The sequence below is a fragment of the Schistocerca piceifrons genome, chromosome 6 (genome assembly GCF_021461385.2).
Source record: "Schistocerca piceifrons isolate TAMUIC-IGC-003096 chromosome 6, iqSchPice1.1, whole genome shotgun sequence".
In the NCBI taxonomy this organism is placed as follows: domain Eukaryota; kingdom Metazoa; phylum Arthropoda; class Insecta; order Orthoptera; family Acrididae; genus Schistocerca; species Schistocerca piceifrons.
The window spans coordinates 143578385-143590893 of NC_060143.1; positions in this window are offsets into that span (position 1 = coordinate 143578385).

Genomic DNA, 12509 nt, shown 5'->3' on the forward strand with positions numbered 1-12509 from the left:
AGCACTACCCACAGAGACGTTCAATTGAGCAGCGAGGTGTTCGATTGTGATCCGTCCGTCACCTCGAATGAGAGTGTCCGCACGTTTCGAAGCTGCAGGAGTCACAGCTGTGTGCGGGCGGCCGGCACGCGAGAGACCGAACAGGTTTGGGCGACCTTATAGCGATGACGACAGACATCTCGCCCAACGACTCACCGTGCTTTTATTCACTGCCAGTCTCTGTAGGCATCCTCCAAGTGCCTATGAATGCATGCGATGCTCTGGTTTTCCTTCAAAAGAAATTGAATGACAGCTTGGAATGCACCTCCGCTACAGACGAAATTTTGAAAGCTATATATACCGCCGCCACCTGTCGGAACTTCACGAACTTATAGTGACTGAAGCGGGAATATTTGAAGGCCTCCCACGACAAATTCCACATATTTTTAACCGAAACTGGTAGAGAAGGAAACGTATTGCATCACTTGTTGAACGCACTCGTATTTTCCTGTAGAAATCGGTTAGTGGCAGTTAATGGCAGAATAGATTTAAATGAACGAACGGTGAAGATGGAGATCTGTTACGTTTTGCAACTTTACTAAATATTATGTCTTGCGAAAGTGTTGTGTAAATGACGGAGTAGAAAATCTGAACAGCTTGCATTTTTAAGAAAAAACAAGTATGTCCTATGCTCAACCGGAATGGAAACCCGAACCTGAACTTTTGGTTTTTGCTAATTAGCCTTGACCTACTGGGACTGACAGTGGCGAAGAAGCATACGTTATGTTCGAGATCACACACATTTTATCAATGTCCGTAACCAAATTAACCACCATATAGTAGCAGCCATGGTATGAAACGAAAGCCCAGTTGTGTCCAGAATACCAATCCCGTGAAAGCTCTTTGGAGTGAAGAGCGCTGCCTGCATACTGCATGCGATGCCGTAATTGCTGCCGGCGTAGCTCACCTGTCCAGGGGACGCATTCCGTGAGGTACGGGTCGGTCTGCGGTTAACCGCAGGTCCCATGCGGCCGTGTTCGCACATCGATCAAGCGTTGCGGTCGCAGCTCTCACGTGTTAATTTGTTACCAACTCCTGAAGAACTTGCTCGATTTGAAAGTTTGCTTTTTAAACGTTTACACTGCTTTCCACAGCCGTTAAGAATGTGTGTGATCTTGAAATCATCATAAACTGTGGCTGAAAATATTTTGTCAAAAATTAAAAATTTGTTGCCATCTACTGCTATTTAGAGGCGTGCTCAAAAAAGAAAGGGAATTGCGTTTTTTATTTGTAAAAACTTTTATTTATTCGTTTACGCCGATATTATCCCATTGAAACAGCCCCACTAGATATGGTACACTTGTGCTAGCGGCTTTTCCAATTGCCGAAACATTTCTAGAATTCGATCTTTCGTATACCTTTTAACTCTCCCACTGATGTGTTTTTAACCTCAAAATGGTTCAAATGGTTCTGAGCACTATGGGACGTAACATCTTAGGTCATCAGTCCCCTAGAACTTAGAACTACTTAAACCTAACTAACCTAAGGATATCACACACATCCATGCCCGAGGCAGGATTCGAACCTGCGACCGTAGCAGTCCCGCGGTTCCGGACTGCATTTTAACCTCAGCTATGCTTGCAAAACTACGGCCTCCTATGGTGTTCTTTATTTTTCGGGACAGAAAAAAGTGTCCTGGGGCCATTCAAGGAGAACATGGTGCTTTGTGAATCATTATAATACTGTTTTTACAAAAAGTCCAAGAGGACGGAACGGCGTGTGGGTAGGTGCATTATCTATAAGAAGAAAAAAAGGGCTATTTTTCAGATTGCTTCAGGCAAACGGCATTCCATATTGCCCAGATTTAGCAAAATCTCATGCTGCACTGAACAACACATTTGAGTGCACTTCTCAAGTTTTTTAGATCCTGACGATACGGAATGCTTCTACTGAGACACGTATCAGCCTTAGCTTCGACGTCATAACCATAATGTTTCATGACCTGTTATGATGAGCTTCACGGGTTATGCATCGCTGATAATTTCATCCAGCGGATCCTGAGCAACTGTCATTCGTGAAGATCTCTGTTCGAAACTCAGCATTTTTGGAACATATTTTGTTGTCACACATTTCATACACTAAACATCCGAAATATTAGTGGTATGAGCCATTTGATAGGGCAACATCATCAGCAACTTCGCTGATTGTGGTTCCGAGATCGTTCATAATCATTTCTTAAGTTTCTCCACGTTTTCTTCGGTTGACGATGTACTGGTGCGTCCAGGGCGCTCATTATCTTCAACATCTTATCGGCCTTCTTCGAAACGCTCACACCTCTCGCAAAGCTTTGTTTTACTCATATGATACTCACCAAAAGTAATATTTAAAATTTTTAGGTGCTTAGTTTATTCCTTTCTTATAGTAAAATTTAATACAAGTTCCCTGATTCATTTTTATACAAAATAAATAATCGCCGATACCGCCAAAACACATGTACATTTTACATCTAGCAACGGACTAAGTATTCGATATGGCTGATATTGTACAGATGTTTATTAGATATTTTTACCAACACAACGAAAGCGTCGTACAACTATCCACCCAACATGCTATCGGTTCACTATAACATAGTTAAAACTGTAAACTAATCTGCTTGTTCTACTCACCCTGCGAAGAAAAATATGCCAGTGAGGATAGACTGAGTTCAGTAAAAACAGGTTTGTAGTCAGAAGACTACTGCACAATTCGCGAAGCCTTCAGTAATGATCATAGAAAAAATATATCGTATGACGTCTCAGAAATCCTAAGACGTCCTCATAGTTTGTAACGACAATCAGCGACGCAAAATTAGTGATGACACAGCGAGGAAGTTAGACAACTGCAAAATTAGACGTGAAATGCTGCCTTCAAATGTTAGTTCATGACCAAAAACAAGGAACGTTGCCTCCATTTCAAAGTCATACCATAACAAAAATGGGTGATGCAGATATGTGCTATGAGTTGAAAATCAAGTTGTTAAGCCAAACAATCCTATTGGAGGAACATCCACAACTGAGCATTATACCAGAGGTTGAAAATACCTACGGTTGTAAAGTTCTTTTATTCTCTGCGCTCGTAGGTAGCAAGCCGCGCCTTGTACACGTCCACCGCGGCGCTCAGGGGTCATAGTTACGACACCTGAAGGTGGGTGTATAAGAGCCCGAAACAGGTCGCGCGATAATAAAAGAACTTTACAGCTGCAGCGGTATTTTCAACCTCTGGCAAGTTATTAAGATTCAGTAATGGCACAGTGCTGACGGAATACGTATCAGGTTCGGTGCAGAATTTAAAAGTGGATTAGTGTGAATCTTAAGAACGATTAACACAAATTTTTTGAACAAGGTATAGTACGCAGCGAAGAATGTACTTGCAAAATTAATTTAGAAGAAAATATATTAAAAATCCTCTATACAAACTTCATCCTACAACATTTACCCGAATTTGCGAAGAATTCTAGATCATAATCATCTTTGTGGAATAAAATTACCTTCTCTTTAGCATAGGTACTATGGCTCTGTAGCAAAAGTTAGTCTTAAAAACTGCGGCTGTATCCTGTCCAGTTTGTACAAAATATCAGTTTATGGTGTCGACCGGAGACTAATGCAGAAAAATAGAAAGTAGTGCTCCTGAATAATCATAAAAATGTAGCAGTTCTTGAAGACTAGGGGTGGTTTCACCTCATGCAGAAATGTCATTCAAATAGCCGGGTCTGATCTTCTTTCGGCCTATTATGCCCAACAATCAACGAAACTCATTGGCAGATAAAACAAATGGTAAGCTTCAGTACGTTTTCACGGTGGCGGAAGTGGAAAGTATTACACGATATCAGTAAACTTTGTGAAGATATTCGTCAGATAACGGGTATAAATGGTTAAACCGTAATTATATTCAAAACTGATGTTGAGAGTGACGCCACGAGCACGAATACACTCTTATATTCGCTGTGGGATGCAATCAAACAGACTCTGAATGATGCCCTAAGGGATTTGTTGCCATGCCTGAAACACATGCTGTGTCAGTTCATGAAAATTCTATGAATCTATGTGTCTTACCGTTGCATCTCAGACACGCTCTTTGGGTGACAAAATCAGGGTATCATGTAGGATAAGCAACAATCTGTAGACTCCTCAAGGAGTTTGTGTTGTGAACTGCAGTGGGAGGTGTTGCATTATCCTGTTGGAATTTGTAAATTAGTACCCTGGTCATGAAATGTGTGAAAATAACGTCTGCCATCCTTACCACATACTGGTGTGCGTTCTGCCTCCTTTCAACACTTCTGGATATGACAACAATCCTCAGTATTCAGTATCTCTCCTCTAGGTTTTGAGTTTCCAGAAAAACTGGTTCATGTGACCTGTCACGAGGTCATCTACGGATATCTTGGCAGTCAGTGATGGCATTGCCACCAACAAAAGCGAGGTACAACACTGAATACCATAGAATGCCAGCCAATTTTACTGTTTACGCCAGCTCTACACTGTGTAAGTCTGTGTCATCAGTGCTATTGTCTCACTGCTAAACTATGAATGTCATTCACAGTTCTCAACCCAGCTATCATTCAATTGTCTGCCTCAGTTCGTGGTGACAATATGCATGTAACCTCTGCCCAGATTTCCGCAATTGTCATATGATTATCAGTGCCATTCCAATAATCCTGTGATATAGCTGTGATGTAGTCCTTCTGCTAGGACCTCTGGCTACACTTCATGCCACAGCGTTGTTCCCTCGGTGTGCAGTTCTATCACTGAAGTCAGCTAATTGTGCGGTTGTCCATGTTATGATCTATGCCCCTCACGCCAATGGTTCAGCCTTTCTCAAAGTGCGAGAGTTTGAGATAAGCTGCCTACATGTCCAAGTCCTCTGGGCATATATTGTTGCTGACTCCGCCAGAAAACGTCCAGTAATCTTAGACATAACGCATCATGTATACACATCATGTGTAGGAATGGCTTTCGTCTGTTCTGGAAATTCTGTAAAAGAAATTGAAAGGAGATAACAGCGACATTTCAAGCGCGCTCTTCATTGTTGCCAAATTTCTGATGACATCATCAATGATGTCACACAATGTTGCCAGAGTTCCTCCCTCCCCCACCTCCCCCAATCCTTCTGATATAAGCCAACAGCCCATATGTATAAAACGGCGGGGTGAACTTCTTTCGGGTTAAATTAATTTTGAAGATGTAATAGAAATGAGCGCCTTGCAGGGCAGGTCCAGCCGCCTTTGGGCAGGTCTTATTACATTCGGCGCCACATTGAGCGACCTGCGCGCCGGATGGGGATAAAATGATTATGAAGACAACACAACACCCAGTCCCTGAGAGGAGAAAAATCTCCGACCCAGCCGGGAATCGAACCCGGGCCTGTAGGACGGCAATCCATCACGCTGACCACTTTTTTTTTTTAAATATCATTTTTTGTTCTTTATTGTTCGTTGACTTTGTTCGTGGCGGACGTCCGAAGACATTCGTTCAGGTTGTTCGTTGATCCGTTCACTCAGACGTTAAGGATGTAAGGAGATATGAAATATGTGTGTGACGTTCAGCCTCTGATAATGATAGTATTCTGATTGAGGACGAATAAAAACAGAAATTGGAACACAAAAATCAATTAATCCTCCCACCAATTATAAACCAATCAATTCTCAATCTTCTGACTCGGAGTTTTAAAATATCCTCTAACGTCTCCTAACAACTGTTCTGCAATGCTCCTGTACGCAACAGACAACTTACCTTGACTTGCTGCTGCAACAGCGTTAACAGCAGCATGCTGAAATATTTGAAAATGCAATACTGCGATCCATGCAGAGTGCAGTGCGTGGACTAATTGCAACAATTACTGCCATACTTTTATACATAGAAATTGATAAACAGGGGTTTGGTCAACTAACCTTAAACAATATAAATAAAAACGAAAGAAACCAATAAAAACTTCTACTTTACTATATTCAGGAAATTTATGATTTAAATGCTGACAAACTTAACACAGACTTTTAATTATTCCACAATGACTATACACAACAAAAATACGAATCTGGCCACAATAAAGATACGAATATTACTCCGAGAGTATCCATACATAAATCTGACAAAATCCCTCCAGTGCGCAAGCATCCAACAACTACGTGCACCGAAAAGGCGAATTACCAAAAAATACCAAAGTCTCCTCCGACGCTATCCCCTCGACAACTGCTCGCAAGCTACTACTCGCGATAATAATATCTCAGACTCAAGAGTTTGTGCATACACACAGCAGAATCATAGACGTCCAACTTTCAAGAGAAATTCAAAAAATGATTTCAAATTAAAGACAGGTTTTTTTCTATGTTGTCACTGTGGAAGTAGGGCTATTGCCCTGTATATAAATAGGTGGGAAATCCAAAAATCCAAGATGGTGCATTGTTTTGTTGGTGGAAGTAGGTCACTTGTACTAAATATAGAATCGAGGATGGCTACTGGGTCTTCGTCTGATGTCACTAGTTGTCGCCTGTACGAGAAACTGTAGAACCCAACAAGCTTTGCTTTGTTGGTGGAAGGAGGGTACCTGGTCTAAGTATAGAATTTAAGATGACCACTGGATTTTCCCCTGATGTCCCATACTACTTGACATGCTAAATTCAATTCAGTTGAGTTCAATTCAGAGCAGCCAATGTTGCAAGATTTAATTCATGACTAGTTTCGGGTTATCTGAACACATTTTCAAATAATCTAGAAAGGTGTAACCGTGTTTTCTAAAATAGTTCATAAAACATATCAGGATCATACATCAACATATAAAAAATACTTGACTGCATTAAACATAAATGTATAATACTGATTTTGTTTGTATGCTGTTTCGGAACATACTGTTTTGTCTGTCTGAATTATTTGTAAATCAGTCCATGTATCTCAAAACACGTCATTAATTAAACGAAAGGTGAATCTTGCAGCTTTGGCTGTTTGTATACCGAACTGGTTAAGATAAGTTGCTGTCCTGCAATTAATGAAGCATGCTGGAAATCCGTCAGCCCAATTCAGGTCAAATCTAATTAATTAATATTAAATTAAATTCAGTTCAATTCAAAAACTGGGAGTTCACATTCCCCAAGTTTAGAAATATCGCTAGCTAGCCCTTCTTCTTATTCTTGCGTTACGGCCTCTGTAGGACCACGGGTAGCCCCTTCGTGGACTGCATTTTCCTCTTCTTCTACTAGAACCTGTTCATTCTTTCTCTTCTTCTCTTCCGCTCTTCTTCCGAGATCTTCAGTTTCCGTTTCTCCTGGTGCCTCCACTGGTGACATTCTAATCTTTTCCTGTATTCTTCTCTGTCATTGATCTCCGGCATATTTGTCGGTGTATATTTGTTCCTTCAATTTTCCTTTCCTTCGACCTTGATCCCCAATTCTAACCAGTCCTTCCGAAGTTCAACAATCCACTTGTTCAACAATCCCTTGTTCTCCCTGTTGTTTCCCACACTCTCTTCGTCATTCTGTCCATACTCATCCTAAGTACATCACCAGCAAACATTGCCCTTTTGGGTCTGATTTCCCCGGATATTGTTCTCATGTTCCGGTACAATTCTTCCCTAGGTCTTCGCATCCACCTCTTTTGGGACCTAGTATTTTTCTCAGTATTTTCCTCTCTTCTTTCTCTAGTTGCTCTGCCCCATTTCTTCCTAGTGTCATCGTCTCAGCAGCATATAATACTGCATTCCTCACTGTTGCGTTGTAGTGGCTTATCTTTGCCTGTGTGGATATATTCTTTTTATTGTGTATCTCTCTCGTCATGCAGAAGGCTGACCTCATCTTCTTTATCCTCCTTGCTCCTGTTCCTTCTTGGTATAAATTCTCCCAGGTATTTAAATTTATCCACCATTTGCACAGTGCCTTCCGGTGTTTCCCAGTTTGCAGTGGTGTTTAATGTCTTTGTCTTGTTATAGGCGATCCTCAGTCCCACCTTTCTGGCTGCCTTACTTAAGTTGTCGAGTTGTGTCTTTGCGTCTTCTTCCGTCTCACTTACTATTGCTATGTCATCTGCAAAGGCTAGGCAGTCCACTTGAGCCCTGTTGTCCTTTTTGTCCCATTTCCTCGTTTATTGCTCTCCACTGCCTGATCACTTCGACCAGTGCTAGCCCTTCTGTGTAAAGTTTAAGCAACTGCCTTTCTAACATGACGTTGGAAGTTTTGTAACTAGTAGGCGCCCGCCTGTAGCCAGCTGGCTGCAGCCCCGGGAAGCCTCCTTTGAATGCAGCCCTCGTCTAATCAACAGCGCCAGAGGTCCCCCATGCATGAATCTCTTAACGTGCTGTGAAATGGCTGCCTTTGTTGGCCGTGTTGGGGTCACCGCCAGATTTCCTGCTTACGCTTAACAAACGCGAGAGATTCTGGGCTTCTGGCCCACATCCCAAGTCTTGCTGAGATAACAGCCCCGTCTCCGTCCCTTTCGCGCTTCTCAAGTATCCCAGATATTTCTTAGTTTCTGATCCGCTAATAAAAAGAGAGATTATGCGGGAAAAGAGATGTATTCACAAATAAGGGCAGTCAAACTGGGAGGTCACTCACGCGATTGCGTACTAAATGTAAATACGACTTTCCTATTAGATTTGGCGTTTTTAACTGTTCTTTTTTTTTAAAACTTTCTTTGAGTATGACTTAACAGAAAACTAGGAGATTGGAAGGCGCTCATTAATTTTAATATTGGTTTTTAACACCAAAGTGCACTTTTTAGTTCAAGATGAGCACTCTTTGCTGCTTTTAGATGTCCTCTGACTTGAGAATACGTTTGCCGAACATTTTAACACGCGTTGTGTAATTTAGTATTTTTTACATATAAAAAGCAATATGTAACGGGAAATCACCTTGAGTACCAGAAAAGTGCGTAACAGCAACTAATAACTGAACGCCTATCCGTTTATTTGTACTCTGACTCTTTTCCACTCCGTCTATTAACGTCAGAGTTTTAGCCAGATTAAAGTAAAGTTCATACATAACTTCTTATAGATTTTTATGTTACGAAGCACTGTCTTCACCTATGTCAAGAATAAAACTTAATTCGGTTCTCTATAATATTCTAGAGAGAATCTGTCTATCAAGAATCGTATACTTCTCCCATGTGAAACTAAAACTTGCCGACTTAATGTATACATTTTTGCGTAATTTGCGAGTCATTGGTTATTAGTGTTACGTATTTCGATAGTGGGATTACAATACAAGGTGTATAAATTACTGGCAGTAGAAAAGTATTGTATATGAGAATCAGTAAAAATTAGGTAGTATACTACATTAACAGGTCCACATATACTAGTTTAATATAGTATTAAAATTTCTTTCATGTGGTCTGGAAGATTGGTTTCTAACAACCATGTATTTTTTCTGAACCAGAGTGTCATATATAACTGTCTTTTTAATATGTGTTTCAACCGTTAACTTTAAACTGAGATCCTCTTCATCAGTTTTCACGAAAAAGTAATGTTCCAATTTTCTTATCTCTTGAGTTGCCTACTTACTTGAAAGACAAAATGTAGTGAAGTACGGTTCAGTTAGGCCATCCTCAAAAAAATGGTTCAGATGGCTCTGAGCACTATGGGACTTAACTTCTGAGGTCATCAGTCCCCTAGAACTTAGAACTACTTAAACCTAACTAACCTAAAGACATCACACACATCCATGCCCAAGTCAGGATTCGAACCTGCGACCGTAGAGGTCGCGCGGTTCCAGACTGTAGCGTCTAGAACGGCTCGGCCACTCCGGCCGGCTAGGCCATCTTCACTATGTTGTCCATTCTCGACATTATCACCACACCCTTTTTCATGAAGCTCTTGAACGAGTTTAGTTATGCTACTTGATGTGCTGTCTGTCAACAGTGTATCATACATATTGGTTTATCCGTCAGGTCCCCCAAATTGCTTTTGATGTGTGATATTCATGCTCATTTTCTTGAAGTTGTTGCCTTCGACACCGTGGTCAATCGCTGAAGCATGGCCACAAAAATGAATCACGTCTTCTTGAATCAATTGCTGACTGTAGCGGATGCTACTTGTTGTTTCAAGGCTGAAGGAATTCACGGAATTGCATTCAATACATTGATAGATTTTCCGAGTTCATATCCAGATTCAGCACCGTCCATTCGAGACAAAATATGTCTAAACACTTTTCACCTGAAAAACACTCTGAAGTTTTGAGTAATTCCCTGATACGGTGGTTGACATAGTGAAGTTGAATTTGGTGCCAAGAAGATACTTTCCACATTTTTTTTAGTACAGCACCCCTAGAAAGTTGCATTATCAATATACGAAATCAGTTTCTTCCTTTGCCTCTCCATTTCTCTACAAAATTCCACCAAATTCCATTATTGCCCTTATCATCAAACATCGCTTATTAACATACCCCGCAAAGCTCAGTTTCTCATACCAATATCCTTAAAATATCTAGCCTTCACAGCCTTACCATTAAGTCTTTTCAAATTCGCATTAACACACAATAGAACAGTGAGTATTTCTTTTGAAATTTTCCCTCTTGAATAGTTTTTCATCTTCAAGGTCATTGTTTTACTGGAAGACCTCCGTCATAGTTAAAAATGTTTTCTTCTTCATAACCCTCACAAATTCCTGTTACCCTTGTCTGCCAAACTTACACAATGTTTTCACCCGCTGAAACGGATTCTCTACACACAGTTAGAAAAGAGATGCTGTAGATGCTTTAAGATTGTGAAGTTCGAACCCCTTGGCGATTGCCAGTGGTTTCTAGCGAATCTTAGATCCAATAATTGGCAGTTTATTCCTAAGAGCACGGTAGAACCATTCAAAAGTCAAACTGTCAACTTTTAAGACTGGTGTGTTGATAAAAGCGCGTTTACTGGTGAGGTTATCATTTCCAATCCACGATTTCAGGAAGCCAATTTTGCTTATTAAAATGTCATGTATCTATGTTTTTTACAACAGAAAACTCCGTCGCCATATCGCTAACAATAAGTTTTTCCTTATCGTCGAAGCTGATGATATCGAACTTTTCATTCAACATAACCATTTCCGCTTTTGTGACATCTTAGCGCTGTAGTAAAGAAGCATTCTCACTTGAAGACAAAAACAATTGCACTTAAAAGACGTACATATGTATGACAATGATTGTTGCCATTTACATTACAAGCAATATTTTCTTTCCTATTGTCCGTTATTTGGAAGTTTTAATTGTTGTTGGGTACTACATTTCAGTGTCCGCGTCCGTTACGGAGAATATACACTATTCGCAAGAATTTTACTCTAAGCGCTATTGTTACTTTGCAGAGGAATTTTAAAATGTCCACTGGCGGGAAGCGTCCGTTACAGAAACTTTTACTGTACTTAGCGAAGAAACGATGCGTCTTACATTCTTGAATTCTTCTTGAATACCAAGTCGCTTGCAGCTGGGACAGTACCAGATCTCCTGTAGTCCACATGGGGTGCATAAAATACTTAGGAAGGCTTCCAATTACAAAACCAAGCTGTACTTAAGAATCGATTGCTGTTTGTAGATTATTCGAGCCAAAATGAAAGTCCTTTACAGACATCTTATAATAACATACTTATTTGCAAAAACGACTAAGATTTGCGTTTCCTTCGAATTTATTAAGAAAGTCTCAGATTTCCAGTGAATTTGTGCACTCAGCATGTCGCACTTGCAACGTGGAATATTTTTTCAGCGGTAGAGTATTAATGCAGAAATATTCACTAATAAATTAAAATTCCACGAGACATATTCTAAACCAGGGATCTCCGAGCTACGGGTAACGGGTCAGACATGCGTGGTATCCGGCCCGCTGTAATTTTTTTTATTACAGTCGAACCTTGCTTATCGAGCACCACCAATAACGAGTGATTCGAAAAGCGAGTAGATAAAAACGTCAGAAAATGACTCGCTTAAAGTTGTTTTGCATAAAGAGTCTTTTAAGTGTTACCTTTTTTTGGTCTTTTATAACTGTTTCAAAACCACATTCTGGTCTAGATAGGTCTCTTTGCCTATTATAAACGAACCCTATGAATGTCATCGTTCTCCGATAAACTACCGCTCTTTAAAGTAGAAGCTCCGACAATGCTGTATTCAGTCAGCTATACTGCAGTAGGTGCCAACCATACCACTCTCAGGCTTCCGTGACGATGTTGCAAATTCTCTGCAACGGTGTTGCAAGTTATTTTCTTCTCCGGAGCGTGGTAACACTTTCCAATGAATTATCTGTTTGTATAATCCAATTCTGAATTGTCGTTAACTAACACAAATTTGCGAAACATGCCCATACGTTTATGCTATGTCTCTTTTACGAAAAAAAATTGAAGCACACCCATAAAAAATATCTTTGGACTAATTTCTTCTAAAGTAGGATATACTGATCTATAAAAATAAAACATACAATGCCATATCACAAATCTCTTTGAATACCTATTTTTTTCGGAGTAGAAGGTATTGACTTATTCTACATGGATACCTACGGAAAAAAGTGTTTCAAGTCACGAATGTTAATTACATTATCATTAAGCAAAGCAAC